The sequence below is a fragment of the Pelobates fuscus genome, chromosome 2 (assembly GCF_036172605.1).
Source record: "Pelobates fuscus isolate aPelFus1 chromosome 2, aPelFus1.pri, whole genome shotgun sequence".
In the NCBI taxonomy this organism is placed as follows: Eukaryota; Metazoa; Chordata; class Amphibia; order Anura; family Pelobatidae; genus Pelobates; species Pelobates fuscus.
In genome coordinates, this window is record NC_086318.1 from 354,956,971 (window position 1) to 354,972,581 (window position 15,611).

A 15,611-nucleotide genomic window follows, 5' to 3' on the forward strand; every position below is an offset into this window, starting at 1 on the left:
GAAGGCTACAAAAGATTACCAAACCTCGTGGCTGATCGTTGTTTTCCTTAGCTACCAGTAATTTTAGTGCCTTCAGGTGGTTAGGTGTGAATAATTGAGCTGGATTCAGGGTGCGAAGGAGCAATTTGCATAAAGACAAATGCTAGGCCAATGAGCCGAAGGATGGGATTTCGTAGCATGGAGTGAGAATAGTGTGCTGCCGGAAACAAGTGAATTCAGTGGGAGAGAAAGGTAAAAGGGAAATGCTAAGAAGCCAGCGGAAGGAATGGTGCAACAGAGCTCAGGAAGAAACGGGAGTCACGTAAGACACGCCCTAGACATGGGGCGCCATAAACTTTTATTAAACCAATCTTTCAGTCTCCTTAGAGCCTGTCAAAAATTGCCAATGCTGACTGTATTTCAAGTCATCATGGCGGGGTATTGGGTAAAGTTTTCAATTAGCAATAATCACGCCTCGGATTGACCTCATGGGCTACGATACTGCCACTGCGCAAAGTTAACTGTTCAAGTGGGCCAGCTTTTAAGAGCTACCACGTAAGGACACTTTAAGACAGCGGTGAGAAAAAGTTCATGACCATAAGCCATTGCAAATTATTGTGGGAGGCAATATTCTAATTAGGCCCGCTTCCTCCTACAGGGAAGCTTAAACCCCAACAAATTCCTCGGTCTTCTTATATGGCATCTTGGAATGGTTCCAAACCTATAACAGAGAGTGAGGGCAACCATATCTTGCAGCAAACCTTGTACAATTTTTTTTCTCTCTTTGGAAACGGTTTTGCCAAGATTCTACTACAGCAGCCATTAGGCAGAGTACACAATCCGCTGGTCTACGTTCGTCCCCAAAGTCACACATTTCATGACTCCATCGATAGGAATGACCCTTGCCTAGCACCTGTCTTCTCTTCATCCACACTCAACAGGGCTGAAAGAACATTTGTGGTGGCTTTTTCAAAATTCCATGGTGTTCATTAGTAAGTGCTAGCGACCACCCAGCTATTCCTAAGGTTTGGTCTGATTGTCTCAAGCGGCAATTCACTGCCTTGATCCAGAAAATCTTTTTTTCCCAGAAATTCAATCAAACGTTACGTTCTGTTGGAAGACGTAATATAGGTCTCCAATTCTTTATTTCTTCCATTGCATTGAAGCATACAATAAATCAAAAGAAGTCAGGATAAAAAAATGATGAAAAAAAAGCTGAAAAGTTAAAATAAAAAGTGAAATTCTGGCTTAAAACTGGTCTCCAGAAAACATAGATAATAAAAATGATCAAGCCTAGGAAATGATTGTCGCTGCCTGCTTGATGTGGAAAGTAAGAGCCAAAGAAGACGGGTGCCGTGGCTGAAATTATCCTTCATCAGAATTTGTGAAGTTCTCTATTTTTGTCAAACAAGCAAACACAGGGGAAAGCGCGAACGCAGTCCGCCACTACCATAAATTATGCAGTCGAGTTTCCCACATTTGAGGAAATCGCAGAGGTCAACTGGTACGGAGTGCAATGAACCAGCCTCACTCTGGGAGAGCCACCTTAGGGATCATGGCTATTGCTCCCCTGCCAGGTAAGTATGACATGACGGGTACATTCAAAGGCACGCCCGCTGGGAAGCCTTTCCTTTAGGCTGTGGTGAAATAATAAAGCAAGTTAAAAAAAAAAAAAAGCAAATAAATAATCCAAATGATAGAAGGCTACAAAAGATTACCAAACCTCGTGGCTGATCGTTGTTTTCCTTAGCTACCAGTAATTTTAGTGCCTTCAGGTGGTTAGGTGTGAATAATTGAGCTGGATTCAGGGTGCGAAGGAGCAATTTGCATAAAGGCAAATGCTAGGCCAATGAGCCGAAGGATGGGAATTCGTAGCATGTAGTGAGAATAGTGTGCTGCCGGAAACAAGTGAATTCAGTGGGAGAGAAAGGTAAAAGGGAAATGCTAAGAAGCCAGCGGAAGCAATAGTGCAACATAGCTCAGGAAGAAACGGGAGTCACGTAAGACACGCCCTAGACATGGGGCGCCATAAACTTTTATTAAACCAATCTTTCAGTCTCCCTAGAGCCTGTCAAAAATTGCCAATGCTGACTGTATTTCAAGTCATCATGGCGGGGTATTGGGTAAAGTTTTCAATTAGCAATAATCACGCCTCGGATTGACCTCATGGGCTACGATACTGCCACTGCGCAAAGTTAACTGTTCAAGTGGGCCAGCTTTTAAGAGCTACCACGTAAGGACACTTTAAGACAGCGGTGAGAAAAAGTTCATGACCATAAGCCATTGCAAAGGATTGTGGGAGGCAATATTCTAATTAGGCCCGCTTCCTCCTACAGGGAAGCTTAAACCCCAACAAATTCCTCGGTCTTCTTATATGGCATCTTGGAATGGTTCCAAACCTATAACAGAGAGTGAGGGCAACCATATCTTGCAGCAAACCTTGTACAATTTTTTTTCTCTCTTTGGAAACGGTTTTGCCAAGATTCTACTACAGCAGCCATTAGACAGAGTACACAATCCGCTGGTCTACGTTCGTCCCCAAAGTCACACATTTCATGACTCCATCAATAGGAATGACCCTTGCCTAGCACCTGTCTTCTCTTCATCCACACTCAACAGGGCTGAAAGAACATTTGTGGTGGCTTTTTCAAAATTCCATGGTGTTCATTAGTAAGTGCTAGCGACCACCCAGCTATTCCTAAGGTTTGGTCTGATTGTCTCAAGCGGCAATTCACTGCCTTGATCCAGAAAATCTTTTTTTCCCAGAAATTCAATCAAACGTTACGTTCTGTTGGAAGACGTAATATAGGTCTCCAATTCTTTATTTCTTCCATTGCATTGAAGCATACAATAAATCAAAAGAAGTCAGGATAAAAAAATGATGAAAAAAAAGCTGAAAAGTTAAAATAAAAAGTGAAATTCTGGCTTAAAACTGGTCTCCAGAAAACATAGATAATAAAAATGATCAAGCCTAGGAAATGATTGTCGCTGCCTGCTTGATGTGGAAAGTAAGAGCCAAAGAAGACGGGTGCCGTGGCTGAAATTATCCTTCATCAGAATTGGTGAAGTTCTCTATTTTTGTCAAACAAGCAAACACAGGGGAAAGCGCGAACGCAGTCCCCCACTACCATAAATTATGCAGTCGAGTTTCCCACATTTGAGGAAATCGCAGAGGTCAACTGGTACGGAGTGCAATGAACCAGCCTCACTCTGGGAGAGCCACCTTAGGGATCATGGCTATTGCTCCCCTGCCAGGTAAGTATGACATGACGGGTACATTCAAAGGCACGCCCGCTGGGAAGCCTTTCCTTTAGGCTGTGGTGAAATAATAAAGCAAGTTAAAAAAAAAAAAAGCAAATAAATAATCCAAATGATAGAAGGCTACAAAAGATTACCAAACCTCGTGGCTGATCGTTGTTTTCCTTAGCTACCAGTAATTTTAGTGCCTTCAGGTGGTTAGGTGTGAATAATTGAGCTGGATTCAGGGTGCGAAGGAGCAATTTGCATAAAGACAAATGCTAGGCCAATGAGCCGAAGAATGGGAATTCGTAGCATGTAGTGAGAATAGTGTGCTGCCGGAAACAAGTGAATTCAGTGGGAGAGAAAGGTAAAAGGGACATGCTAAGAAGCCAGCGGAAGGAATGGTGCAACAGAGCTCAGGAAGAAACGGGAGTCACGTAAGACACGCCCTAGACATGGGGCGCCATAAACTTTTATTAAACCAATCTTTCAGTCTCCTTAGAGCCTGTCAAAAATTGCCAATGCTGACTGTATTTCAAGTCATCATGGCGGGGTATTGGGTAAAGTTTTCAATTAGCAATAATCACGCCTCGGATTGACCTCATGGGCTACGATACTGCCACTGCGCAAAGTTAACTGTTCAAGTGGGCCAGCTTTTAAGAGCTACCACGTAAGGACACTTTAAGACAGCGGTGAGAAAAAGTTCATGACCATAAGCCATTGCAAATTATTGTGGGAGGCAATATTCTAATTAGGCCCGCTTCCTCCTACAGGGAAGCTTAAACCCCAACAAATTCCTCGGTCTTCTTATATGGCATCTTGGAATGGTTCCAAACCTATAACAGAGAGTGAGGGCAACCATATCTTGCAGCAAACCTTGTACAATTTTTTTTCTCTCTTTGGAAACGGTTTTGCCAAGATTCTACTACAGCAGCCATTAGGCAGAGTACACAATCCGCTGGTCTACGTTCGTCCCCAAAGTCACACATTTCATGACTCCATCGATAGGAATGACCCTTGCCTAGCACCTGTCTTCTCTTCATCCACACTCAACAGGGCTGAAAGAACATTTGTGGTGGCTTTTTCAAAATTCCATGGTGTTCATTAGTAAGTGCTAGCGACCACCCAGCTATTCCTAAGGTTTGGTCTGATTGTCTCAAGCGGCAATTCACTGCCTTGATCCAGAAAATCTTTTTTTCCCAGAAATTCAATCAAACGTTACGTTCTGTTGGAAGACGTAATATAGGTCTCCAATTCTTTATTTCTTCCATTGCATTGAAGCATACAATAAATCAAAAGAAGTCAGGATAAAAAAATGATGAAAAAAAAGCTGAAAAGTAAAAATAAAAAGTGAAATTCTGGCTTAAAACTGGTCTCCAGAAAACATAGATAATAAAAATGATCAAGCCTAGGAAATGATTGTCGCTGCCTGCTTGATGTGGAAAGTAAGAGCCAAAGAAGACGGGTGCCGTGGCTGAAATTATCCTTCATCAGAATTGGTGAAGTTCTCTATTTTTGTCAAACAAGCAAACACAGGGGAAAGCGCGAACGCAGTCCCCCACTACCATAAATTATGCAGTCGAGTTTCCCACATTTGAGGAAATCGCAGAGGTCAACTGGTACGGAGTGCAATGAACCAGCCTCACTCTGGGAGAGCCACCTTAGGGATCATGGCTATTGCTCCCCTGCCAGGTAAGTATGACATGACGGGTACATTCAAAGGCACGCCCGCTGGGAAGCCTTTCCTTTAGGCTGTGGTGAAATAATAAAGCAAGTTAAAAAAAAAAAAAGCAAATAAATAATCCAAATGATAGAAGGCTACAAAAGATTACCAAACCTCATGGCTGATCGTTGTTTTCCTTAGCTACCAGTAATTTTAGTGCCTTCAGGTGGTTAGGTGTGAATAATTGAGCTGTATTCAGGGTGCGAAGGAGCAATTTGCATAAAGGCAAATGCTAGGCCAATGAGCCGAAGGATGGGAATTCGTAGCATGTAGTGAGAATAGTGTGCTGCCGGAAACAAGTGAATTCAGTGGGAGAGAAAGGTAAAAGGGAAATGCTAAGAAGCCAGCGGAAGGAATGGTGCAACAGAGCTCAGGAAGAAACGGGAGTCACGTAAGACACGCCCTAGACATGGGGCGCCATAAACTTTTATTAAACCAATCTTTCAGTCTCCTTAGAGCCTGTCAAAAATTGCCAATGCTGACTGTATTTCAAGTCATCATGGCAGGGTATTGGGTAAAGTTTTCAATTAGCAATAATCACGCCTCGGATTGACCTCATGGGCTACGATACTGCCACTGCGCAAAGCTAGCTGTTCAAGTGGGCCAGCTTTTAAGAGCTACCACGTAAGGAAACTTTAAGACAGCGGTGAGAAAAAGTTCATGACCATAAGCCATTGCAAAGGATTATGGGAGGCAATATTCTAATTAGGCCCGCTTCCTCCTACAGGGAAGCTTAAACCCCAACAAATTCCTCGGTCTTCTTATATGGCATCTTGGAATGGTTCCAAACCTATAACAGAGAGTGAGGGCAACCATATCTTGCAGCAAACCTTGTACAATTTTTTTTCGCTCTTTGGAAACAGTTTTGCCAAGATTCTACTACAGCAGCCATTAGGCAGAGTACACAATCCGCTGGTCTACGTTCGTCCCCAAAGTCACACATTTCATGACTCCATCGATAGGAATGACCCTTGCCTAGCACCTGTCTTCTCTTCATCCACACTCAACAGGGCTGAAAGAACATTTGTGGTGGCTTTTTCAAAATTCCATGGTGTTCATTAGTAAGTGCTAGCGACCACCCAGCTATTCCTAAGGTTTGGTCTGATTGTCTCAAGCGGCAATTCACTGCCTTGATCCAGAAAATCTTTTTTTCCCAGAAATTCAATCAAACGTTACGTTCTGTTGGAAGACGTAATATAGGTCTCCAATTCTTTATTTCTTCCATTGCATTGAAGCATACAATAAATCAAAAGAAGTCAGGATAAAAAAATGATGAAAAAAAAGCTGAAAAGTTAAAATAAAAAGTGCAATTCTGGCTTAAAACTGGTCTCCAGAAAACATAGATAATAAAAATGATCAAGCCTAGGAAATGATTGTCGCTGCCTGCTTGATGCGGAAAGTAAGAGCCAAAGAAGACGGGTGCCGTGGCTGAAATTATCCTTCGTCAGAATTGGTGAAGTTCTCTATTTTTGACAAACAAGCAAACACAGGGGAAAGCGCGAACGCAGTCCCCCACTACCATAAATTATGCAGTCGAGTTTCCCACATTTGAGGAAATCGCAGAGGTCAACTGGTACGGAGTGCAATGAACCAGCCTCACTCTGGGAGAGCCACCTTAGGGATCATGGCTATTGCTCCCCTGCCAGGTAAGTATGACATGACGGGTACATTCAAAGGCACGCCCGCTGGGAAGCCTTTCCTTTAGGCTGTGGTGAAATAATAAAGCAAGTTAAAAAAAAAAAAAGCAAATAAATAATCCAAATGATAGAAGGCTACAAAAGATTACCAAACCTCGTGGCTGATCGTTGTTTTCCTTAGCTACCAGTAATTTTAGTGCCTTCAGGTGGTTAGGTGTGAATAATTGAGCTGGATTCAGGGTGCGAAGGAGCAATTTGCATAAAGACAAATGCTAGGCCAATGAGCCGAAGAATGGGAATTCGTAGCATGTAGTGAGAATAGTGTGCTGCCGGAAACAAGTGAATTCAGTGGGAGAGAAAGGTAAAAGGGACATGCTAAGAAGCCAGCGGAAGGAATGGTGCAACAGAGCTCAGGAAGAAACGGGAGTCACGTAAGACACGCCCTAGACATGGGGCGCCATAAACTTTTATTAAACCAATCTTTCAGTCTCCTTAGAGCCTGTCAAAAATTGCCAATGCTGACTGTATTTCAAGTCATCATGGCGGGGTATTGGGTAAAGTTTTCAATTAGCAATAATCACGCCTCGGATTGACCTCATGGGCTACGATACTGCCACTGCGCAAAGTTAACTGTTCAAGTGGGCCAGCTTTTAAGAGCTACCACGTAAGGACACTTTAAGACAGCGGTGAGAAAAAGTTCATGACCATAAGCCATTGCAAATTATTGTGGGAGGCAATATTCTAATTAGGCCCGCTTCCTCCTACAGGGAAGCTTAAACCCCAACAAATTCCTCGGTCTTCTTATATGGCATCTTGGAATGGTTCCAAACCTATAACAGAGAGTGAGGGCAACCATATCTTGCAGCAAACCTTGTACATTTTTTTTTCTCTCTTTGGAAACGGTTTTGCCAAGATTCTACTACAGCAGCCATTAGGCAGAGTACACAATCCGCTGGTCTACGTTCGTCCCCAAAGTCACACATTTCATGACTCCATCGATAGGAATGACCCTTGCCTAGCACCTGTCTTCTCTTCATCCACACTCAACAGGGCTGAAAGAACATTTGTGGTGGCTTTTTCAAAATTCCATGGTGTTCATTAGTAAGTGCTAGCGACCACCCAGCTATTCCTAAGGTTTGGTCTGATTGTCTCAAGCGGCAATTCACTGCCTTGATCCAGAAAATCTTTTTTTCCCAGAAATTCAATCAAACGTTACGTTCTGTTGGAAGACGTAATATAGGTCTCCAATTCTTTATTTCTTCCATTGCATTGAAGCATACAATAAATCAAAAGAAGTCAGGATAAAAAAATGATGAAAAAAAAGCTGAAAAGTTAAAATAAAAAGTGAAATTCTGGCTTAAAACTGGTCTCCAGAAAACATAGATAATAAAAATGATCAAGCCTAGGAAATGATTGTCGCTGCCTGCTTGATGTGGAAAGTAAGAGCCAAAGAAGACGGGTGCCGTGGCTGAAATTATCCTTCATCAGAATTTGTGAAGTTCTCTATTTTTGTCAAACAAGCAAACACAGGGGAAAGCGCGAACGCAGTCTGCCACTACCATAAATTATGCAGTCGAGTTTCCCACATTTGAGGAAATCGCAGAGGTCAACTGGTACGGAGTGCAATGAACCAGCCTCACTCTGGGAGAGCCACCTTTGGGATCATGGCTATTGCTCCCCTGCCAGGTAAGTATGACATGACGGGTACATTCAAAGGCACGCCCGCTGAGAAGCCTTTCCTTTAGGCTGTGGTGAAATAATAAAGCAAGTTAAAAAAAAAAAAAGCAAATAAATAATCCAAATGATAGAAGGCTACAAAAGATTACCAAACCTCGTGGCTGATCGTTGTTTTCCTTAGCTACCAGTAATTTTAGTGCCTTCAGGTGGTTAGGTGTGAATAATTGAGCTGGATTCAGGGTGCGAAGGAGCAATTTGCATAAAGGCAAATGCTAGGCCAATGAGCCGAAGGATGGGAATTCGTAGCATGTAGTGAGAATAGTGTGCTGCCGGAAACAAGTGAATTCAGTGGGAGAGAAAGGTAAAAGGGAAATGCTAAGAAGCCAGCGGAAGGAATAGTGCAACATAGCTCAGGAAGAAACGGGAGTCACGTAAGACACGCCCTAGACATGGGGCGCCATAAACTTTTATTAAACCAATCTTTCAGTCTCCTTAGAGCCTGTCAAAAATTGCCAATGCTGACTGTATTTCAAGTCATCATGGCGGGGTATTGGGTAAAGTTTTCAATTAGCAATAATCACGCCTCGGATTGACCTCATGGGCTACGATACTGCCACTGCGCAAAGTTAACTGTTCAAGTGGGCCAGCTTTTAAGAGCTACCACGTAAGGACACTTTAAGACAGCGGTGAGAAAAAGTTCATGACCATAAGCCATTGCAAAGGATTGTGGGAGGCAATATTCTAATTAGGCCCGCTTCCTCCTACAGGGAAGCTTAAACCCCAACAAATTCCTCGGTCTTCTTATATGGCATCTTGGAATGGTTCCAAACCTATAACAGAGAGTGAGGGCAACCATATCTTGCAGCAAACCTTGTACAATTTTTTTTCTCTCTTTGGAAACGGTTTTGCCAAGATTCTACTACAGCAGCCATTAGACAGAGTACACAATCCGCTGGTCTACGTTCGTCCCCAAAGTCACACATTTCATGACTCCATCAATAGGAATGACCCTTGCCTAGCACCTGTCTTCTCTTCATCCACACTCAACAGGGCTGAAAGAACATTTGTGGTGGCTTTTTCAAAATTCCATGGTGTTCATTAGTAAGTGCTAGCGACCACCCAGCTATTCCTAAGGTTTGGTCTGATTGTCTCAAGCGGCAATTCACTGCCTTGATCCAGAAAATCTTTTTTTCCCAGAAATTCAATCAAACGTTACGTTCTGTTGGAAGACGTAATATAGGTCTCCAATTCTTTATTTCTTCCATTGCATTGAAGCATACAATAAATCAAAAGAAGTCAGGATAAAAAAATGATGAAAAAAAAGCTGAAAAGTTAAAATAAAAAGTGAAATTCTGGCTTAAAACTGGTCTCCAGAAAACATAGATAATAAAAATGATCAAGCCTAGGAAATGATTGTCGCTGCCTGCTTGATGTGGAAAGTAAGAGCCAAAGAAGACGGGTGCCGTGGCTGAAATTATCCTTCATCAGAATTTGTGAAGTTCTCTATTTTTGTCAAACAAGCAAACACAGGGGAAAGCGCGAACGCAGTCCGCCACTACCATAAATTATGCAGTCGAGTTTCCCACATTTGAGGAAATCGCAGAGGTCAACTGGTACGGAGTGCAATGAACCAGCCTCACTCTGGGAGAGCCACCTTTGGGATCATGGCTATTGCTCCCCTGCCAGGTAAGTATGACATGACGGGTACATTCAAAGGCACGCCCGCTGGGAAGCCTTTCCTTTAGGCTGTGGTGAAATAATAAAGCAAGTTAAAAAAAAAAAAAGCAAATAAATAATCCAAATGATAGAAGGCTACAAAAGATTACCAAACCTCGTGGCTGATCGTTGTTTTCCTTAGCTACCAGTAATTTTAGTGCCTTCAGGTGGTTAGGTGTGAATAATTGAGCTGGATTCAGGGTGCGAAGGAGCAATTTGCATAAAGGCAAATGCTAGGCCAATGAGCCGAAGGATGGGAATTCGTAGCATGTAGTGAGAATAGTGTGCTGCCGGAAACAAGTGAATTCAGTGGGAGAGAAAGGTAAAAGGGAAATGCTAAGAAGCCAGCGGAAGGAATAGTGCAACATAGCTCAGGAAGAAACGGGAGTCACGTAAGACACGCCCTAGACATGGGGCGCCATAAACTTTTATTAAACCAATCTTTCAGTCTCCTTAGAGCCTGTCAAAAATTGCCAATGCTGACTGTATTTCAAGTCATCATGGCGGGGTATTGGGTAAAGTTTTCAATTAGCAATAATCACGCCTCGGATTGACCTCATGGGCTACGATACTGCCACTGCGCAAAGTTAACTGTTCAAGTGGGCCAGCTTTTAAGAGCTACCACGTAAGGACACTTTAAGACAGCGGTGAGAAAAAGTTCATGACCATAAGCCATTGCAAAGGATTGTGGGAGGCAATATTCTAATTAGGCCCGCTTCCTCCTACAGGGAAGCTTAAACCCCAACAAATTCCTCGGTCTTCTTATATGGCATCTTGGAATGGTTCCAAACCTATAACAGAGAGTGAGGGCAACCATATCTTGCAGCAAACCTTGTACAATTTTTTTTCTCTCTTTGGAAACGGTTTTGCCAAGATTCTACTACAGCAGCCATTAGACAGAGTACACAATCCGCTGGTCTACGTTCGTCCCCAAAGTCACACATTTCATGACTCCATCAATAGGAATGACCCTTGCCTAGCACCTGTCTTCTCTTCATCCACACTCAACAGGGCTGAAAGAACATTTGTGGTGGCTTTTTCAAAATTCCATGGTGTTCATTAGTAAGTGCTAGCGACCACCCAGCTATTCCTAAGGTTTGGTCTGATTGTCTCAAGCGGCAATTCACTGCCTTGATCCAGAAAATCTTTTTTTCCCAGAAATTCAATCAAACGTTACGTTCTGTTGGAAGACGTAATATAGGTCTCCAATTCTTTATTTCTTCCATTGCATTGAAGCATACAATAAATCAAAAGAAGTCAGGATAAAAAAATGATGAAAAAAAAGCTGAAAAGTAAAAATAAAAAGTGAAATTCTGGCTTAAAACTGGTCTCCAGAAAACATAGATAATAAAAATGATCAAGCCTAGGAAATGATTGTCGCTGCCTGCTTGATGTGGAAAGTAAGAGCCAAAGAAGACGGGTGCCGTGGCTGAAATTATCCTTCATCAGAATTGGTGAAGTTCTCTATTTTTGTCAAACAAGCAAACACAGGGGAAAGCGCGAACGCAGTCCCCCACTACCATAAATTATGCAGTCGAGTTTCCCACATTTGAGGAAATCGCAGAGGTCAACTGGTACGGAGTGCAATGAACCAGCCTCACTCTGGGAGAGCCACCTTAGGGATCATGGCTATTGCTCCCCTGCCAGGTAAGTATGACATGACGGGTACATTCAAAGGCACGCCCGCTGGGAAGCCTTTCCTTTAGGCTGTGGTGAAATAATAAAGCAAGTTAAAAAAAAAAAAAGCAAATAAATAATCCAAATGATAGAAGGCTACAAAAGATTACCAAACCTCATGGCTGATCGTTGTTTTCCTTAGCTACCAGTAATTTTAGTGCCTTCAGGTGGTTAGGTGTGAATAATTGAGCTGGATTCAGGGTGCGAAGGAGCAATTTGCATAAAGGCAAATGCTAGGCCAATGAGCCGAAGGATGGGAATTCGTAGCATGTAGTGAGAATAGTGTGCTGCCGGAAACAAGTGAATTCAGTGGGAGAGAAAGGTAAAAGGGAAATGCTAAGAAGCCAGCGGAAGGAATGGTGCAACAGAGCTCAGGAAGAAACGGGAGTCACGTAAGACACGCCCTAGACATGGGGCGCCATAAACTTTTATTAAACCAATCTTTCAGTCTCCTTAGAGCCTGTCAAAAATTGCCAATGCTGACTGTATTTCAAGTCATCATGGCAGGGTATTGGGTAAAGTTTTCAATTAGCAATAATCACGCCTCGGATTGACCTCATGGGCTACGATACTGCCACTGCGCAAAGCTAGCTGTTCAAGTGGGCCAGCTTTTAAGAGCTACCACGTAAGGAAACTTTAAGACAGCGGTGAGAAAAAGTTCATGACCATAAGCCATTGCAAAGGATTATGGGAGGCAATATTCTAATTAGGCCCGCTTCCTCCTACAGGGAAGCTTAAACCCCAACAAATTCCTCGGTCTTCTTATATGGCATCTTGGAATGGTTCCAAACCTATAACAGAGAGTGAGGGCAACCATATCTTGCAGCAAACCTTGTACAATTTTTTTTCGCTCTTTGGAAACAGTTTTGCCAAGATTCTACTACAGCAGCCATTAGGCAGAGTACACAATCCGCTGGTCTACGTTCGTCCCCAAAGTCACACATTTCATGACTCCATCGATAGGAATGACCCTTGCCTAGCACCTGTCTTCTCTTCATCCACACTCAACAGGGCTGAAAGAACATTTGTGGTGGCTTTTTCAAAATTCCATGGTGTTCATTAGTAAGTGCTAGCGACCACCCAGCTATTCCTAAGGTTTGGTCTGATTGTCTCAAGCGGCAATTCACTGCCTTGATCCAGAAAATCTTTTTTTCCCAGAAATTCAATCAAACGTTACGGCCTGTTGGAAGACGTAATATAGGTCTCCAATTCTTTATTTCTTCCATTGCATTGAAGCATACAATAAATCAAAAGAAGTCAGGATAAAAAAATGATGAAAAAAAAGCTGAAAAGTTAAAATAAAAAGTGCAATTCTGGCTTAAAACTGGTCTCCAGAAAACATAGATAATAAAAATGATCAAGCCTAGGAAATGATTGTCGCTGCCTGCTTGATGCGGAAAGTAAGAGCCAAAGAAGACGGGTGCCGTGGCTGAAATTATCCTTCGTCAGAATTGGTGAAGTTCTCTATTTTTGTCAAACAAGCAAACACAGGGGAAAGCGCGAACGCAGTCCCCCACTACCATAAATTATGCAGTCGAGTTTCCCACATTTGAGGAAATCGCAGAGGTCAACTGGTACGGAGTGCAATGAACCAGCCTCACTCTGGGAGAGCCACCTTAGGGATCATGGCTATTGCTCCCCTGCCAGGTAAGTATGACATGACGGGTACATTCAAAGGCACGCCCGCTGGGAAGCCTTTCCTTTAGGCTGTGGTGAAATAATAAAGCAAGTTAAAAAAAAAAAAAGCAAATAAATAATCCAAATGATAGAAGGCTACAAAAGATTACCAAACCTCGTGGCTGATCGTTGTTTTCCTTAGCTACCAGTAATTTTAGTGCCTTCAGGTGGTTAGGTGTGAATAATTGAGCTGGATTCAGGGTGCGAAGGAGCAATTTGCATAAAGACAAATGCTAGGCCAATGAGCCGAAGAATGGGAATTCGTAGCATGTAGTGAGAATAGTGTGCTGCCGGAAACAAGTGAATTCAGTGGGAGAGAAAGGTAAAAGGGACATGCTAAGAAGCCAGCGGAAGGAATGGTGCAACAGAGCTCAGGAAGAAACGGGAGTCACGTAAGACACGCCCTAGACATGGGGCGCCATAAACTTTTATTAAACCAATCTTTCAGTCTCCTTAGAGCCTGTCAAAAATTGCCAATGCTGACTGTATTTCAAGTCATCATGGCGGGGTATTGGGTAAAGTTTTCAATTAGCAATAATCACGCCTCGGATTGACCTCATGGGCTACGATACTGCCACTGCGCAAAGTTAACTGTTCAAGTGGGCCAGCTTTTAAGAGCTACCACGTAAGGACACTTTAAGACAGCGGTGAGAAAAAGTTCATGACCATAAGCCATTGCAAATTATTGTGGGAGGCAATATTCTAATTAGGCCCGCTTCCTCCTACAGGGAAGCTTAAACCCCAACAAATTCCTCGGTCTTCTTATATGGCATCTTGGAATGGTTCCAAACCTATAACAGAGAGTGAGGGCAACCATATCTTGCAGCAAACCTTGTACAATTTTTTTTCTCTCTTTGGAAACGGTTTTGCCAAGATTCTACTACAGCAGCCATTAGGCAGAGTACACAATCCGCTGGTCTACGTTCGTCCCCAAAGTCACACATTTCATGACTCCATCGATAGGAATGACCCTTGCCTAGCACCTGTCTTCTCTTCATCCACACTCAACAGGGCTGAAAGAACATTTGTGGTGGCTTTTTCAAAATTCCATGGTGTTCATTAGTAAGTGCTAGCGACCACCCAGCTATTCCTAAGGTTTGGTCTGATTGTCTCAAGCGGCATTTCACTGCCTTGATCCAGAAAATCTTTTTTTCCCAGAAATTCAATCAAACGTTACGTTCTGTTGGAAGACGTAATATAGGTCTCCAATTCTTTATTTCTTCCATTGCATTGAAGCATACAATAAATCAAAAGAAGTCAGGATAAAAAAATGATGAAAAAAAAGCTGAAAAGTAAAAATAAAAAGTGAAATTCTGGCTTAAAACTGGTCTCCAGAAAACATAGATAATAAAAATGATCAAGCCTAGGAAATGATTGTCGCTGCCTGCTTGATGTGGAAAGTAAGAGCCAAAGAAGACGGGTGCCGTGGCTGAAATTATCCTTCATCAGAATTGGTGAAGTTCTCTATTTTTGTCAAACAAGCAAACACAGGGGAAAGCGCGAACGCAGTCCCCCACTACCATAAATTATGCAGTCGAGTTTCCCACATTTGAGGAAATCGCAGAGGTCAACTGGTACGGAGTGCAATGAACCAGCCTCACTCTGGGAGAGCCACCTTAGGGATCATGGCTATTGCTCCCCTGCCAGGTAAGTATGACATGACGGGTACATTCAAAGGCACGCCCGCTGGGAAGCCTTTCCTTTAGGCTGTGGTGAAATAATAAAGCAAGTTAAAAAAAAAAAAAGCAAATAAATAATCCAAATGATAGAAGGCTACAAAAGATTACCAAACCTCATGGCTGATCGTTGTTTTCCTTAGCTACCAGTAATTTTAGTGCCTTCAGGTGGTTAGGTGTGAATAATTGAGCTGGATTCAGGGTGCGAAGGAGCAATTTGCATAAAGGCAAATGCTAGGCCAATGAGCCGAAGAATGGGAATTCGTAGCATGTAGTGAGAATAGTGTGCTGCCGGAAACAAGTGAATTCAGTGGGAGAGAAAGGTAAAAGGGACATGCTAAGAAGCCAGCGGAAGGAATGGTGCAACAGAGCTCAGGAAGAAACGGGAGTCACGTAAGACACGCCCTAGACATGGGGCGCCATAAACTTTTATTAAACCAATCTTTCAGTCTCCTTAGAGCCTGTCAAAAATTGCCAATGCTGACTGTATTTCAAGTCATCATGGCGGGGTATTGGGTAAAGTTTTCAATTAGCAATAATCACGCCTCGGATTGACCTCATGGGCTACGATACTGCCACTGCGCAAAGTTAACTGTTCAAGTGGGCCAG

The 15,611-nt window shown here is 42.9% G+C and overlaps 19 non-coding genes across 19 annotated transcripts; all 19 read right to left on the bottom strand.

Moving 5' to 3' along the window:
- Positions 1 to 357: 357 nt before the first annotated feature.
- On the bottom strand, positions 358 to 498 carry LOC134592942 (U4 spliceosomal RNA). The gene has a single exon (XR_010089495.1). It is a non-coding gene; the product is annotated as a U4 spliceosomal RNA (small nuclear RNA).
- Positions 499 to 1,397: 899 nt separating this feature from the next.
- Positions 1,398 to 1,564, bottom strand: LOC134591261 (U1 spliceosomal RNA). The gene has a single exon (XR_010088064.1). It is a non-coding gene; the product is annotated as a U1 spliceosomal RNA (small nuclear RNA).
- A 471-nt stretch (positions 1,565 to 2,035) lies between these two features.
- LOC134593178 (U4 spliceosomal RNA) lies at positions 2,036 to 2,176 on the bottom strand. The gene has a single exon (XR_010089698.1). It is a non-coding gene; the product is annotated as a U4 spliceosomal RNA (small nuclear RNA).
- An 899-nt stretch (positions 2,177 to 3,075) lies between these two features.
- Positions 3,076 to 3,242, bottom strand: LOC134590041 (U1 spliceosomal RNA). The gene has a single exon (XR_010087024.1). It is a non-coding gene; the product is annotated as a U1 spliceosomal RNA (small nuclear RNA).
- Positions 3,243 to 3,712: 470 nt separating this feature from the next.
- On the bottom strand, positions 3,713 to 3,853 carry LOC134592943 (U4 spliceosomal RNA). The gene has a single exon (XR_010089496.1). It is a non-coding gene; the product is annotated as a U4 spliceosomal RNA (small nuclear RNA).
- Positions 3,854 to 4,752: 899 nt separating this feature from the next.
- Positions 4,753 to 4,919, bottom strand: LOC134590042 (U1 spliceosomal RNA). The gene has a single exon (XR_010087025.1). It is a non-coding gene; the product is annotated as a U1 spliceosomal RNA (small nuclear RNA).
- Positions 4,920 to 5,389: 470 nt separating this feature from the next.
- Positions 5,390 to 5,530, bottom strand: LOC134593310 (U4 spliceosomal RNA). The gene has a single exon (XR_010089810.1). It is a non-coding gene; the product is annotated as a U4 spliceosomal RNA (small nuclear RNA).
- An 899-nt stretch (positions 5,531 to 6,429) lies between these two features.
- On the bottom strand, positions 6,430 to 6,596 carry LOC134590043 (U1 spliceosomal RNA). The gene has a single exon (XR_010087026.1). It is a non-coding gene; the product is annotated as a U1 spliceosomal RNA (small nuclear RNA).
- Positions 6,597 to 7,066: 470 nt separating this feature from the next.
- On the bottom strand, positions 7,067 to 7,207 carry LOC134592944 (U4 spliceosomal RNA). The gene has a single exon (XR_010089497.1). It is a non-coding gene; the product is annotated as a U4 spliceosomal RNA (small nuclear RNA).
- An 899-nt stretch (positions 7,208 to 8,106) lies between these two features.
- LOC134591507 (U1 spliceosomal RNA) lies at positions 8,107 to 8,273 on the bottom strand. The gene has a single exon (XR_010088277.1). It is a non-coding gene; the product is annotated as a U1 spliceosomal RNA (small nuclear RNA).
- Positions 8,274 to 8,743: 470 nt separating this feature from the next.
- LOC134592945 (U4 spliceosomal RNA) lies at positions 8,744 to 8,884 on the bottom strand. The gene has a single exon (XR_010089498.1). It is a non-coding gene; the product is annotated as a U4 spliceosomal RNA (small nuclear RNA).
- Positions 8,885 to 9,783: 899 nt separating this feature from the next.
- LOC134591244 (U1 spliceosomal RNA) lies at positions 9,784 to 9,950 on the bottom strand. Its single transcript, XR_010088049.1, has one exon. It is a non-coding gene; the product is annotated as a U1 spliceosomal RNA (small nuclear RNA).
- Positions 9,951 to 10,420: 470 nt separating this feature from the next.
- LOC134592946 (U4 spliceosomal RNA) lies at positions 10,421 to 10,561 on the bottom strand. The gene has a single exon (XR_010089499.1). It is a non-coding gene; the product is annotated as a U4 spliceosomal RNA (small nuclear RNA).
- Positions 10,562 to 11,460: 899 nt separating this feature from the next.
- On the bottom strand, positions 11,461 to 11,627 carry LOC134590045 (U1 spliceosomal RNA). Its single transcript, XR_010087027.1, has one exon. It is a non-coding gene; the product is annotated as a U1 spliceosomal RNA (small nuclear RNA).
- Positions 11,628 to 12,097: 470 nt separating this feature from the next.
- LOC134593311 (U4 spliceosomal RNA) lies at positions 12,098 to 12,238 on the bottom strand. Its single transcript, XR_010089811.1, has one exon. It is a non-coding gene; the product is annotated as a U4 spliceosomal RNA (small nuclear RNA).
- An 899-nt stretch (positions 12,239 to 13,137) lies between these two features.
- Positions 13,138 to 13,304, bottom strand: LOC134590046 (U1 spliceosomal RNA). Its single transcript, XR_010087028.1, has one exon. It is a non-coding gene; the product is annotated as a U1 spliceosomal RNA (small nuclear RNA).
- A 470-nt stretch (positions 13,305 to 13,774) lies between these two features.
- On the bottom strand, positions 13,775 to 13,915 carry LOC134592948 (U4 spliceosomal RNA). The gene has a single exon (XR_010089500.1). It is a non-coding gene; the product is annotated as a U4 spliceosomal RNA (small nuclear RNA).
- Positions 13,916 to 14,814: 899 nt separating this feature from the next.
- On the bottom strand, positions 14,815 to 14,981 carry LOC134590047 (U1 spliceosomal RNA). The gene has a single exon (XR_010087029.1). It is a non-coding gene; the product is annotated as a U1 spliceosomal RNA (small nuclear RNA).
- A 470-nt stretch (positions 14,982 to 15,451) lies between these two features.
- LOC134592949 (U4 spliceosomal RNA) lies at positions 15,452 to 15,592 on the bottom strand. Its single transcript, XR_010089501.1, has one exon. It is a non-coding gene; the product is annotated as a U4 spliceosomal RNA (small nuclear RNA).
- Between the last annotated feature and the right edge of the window lie 19 nt (positions 15,593 to 15,611).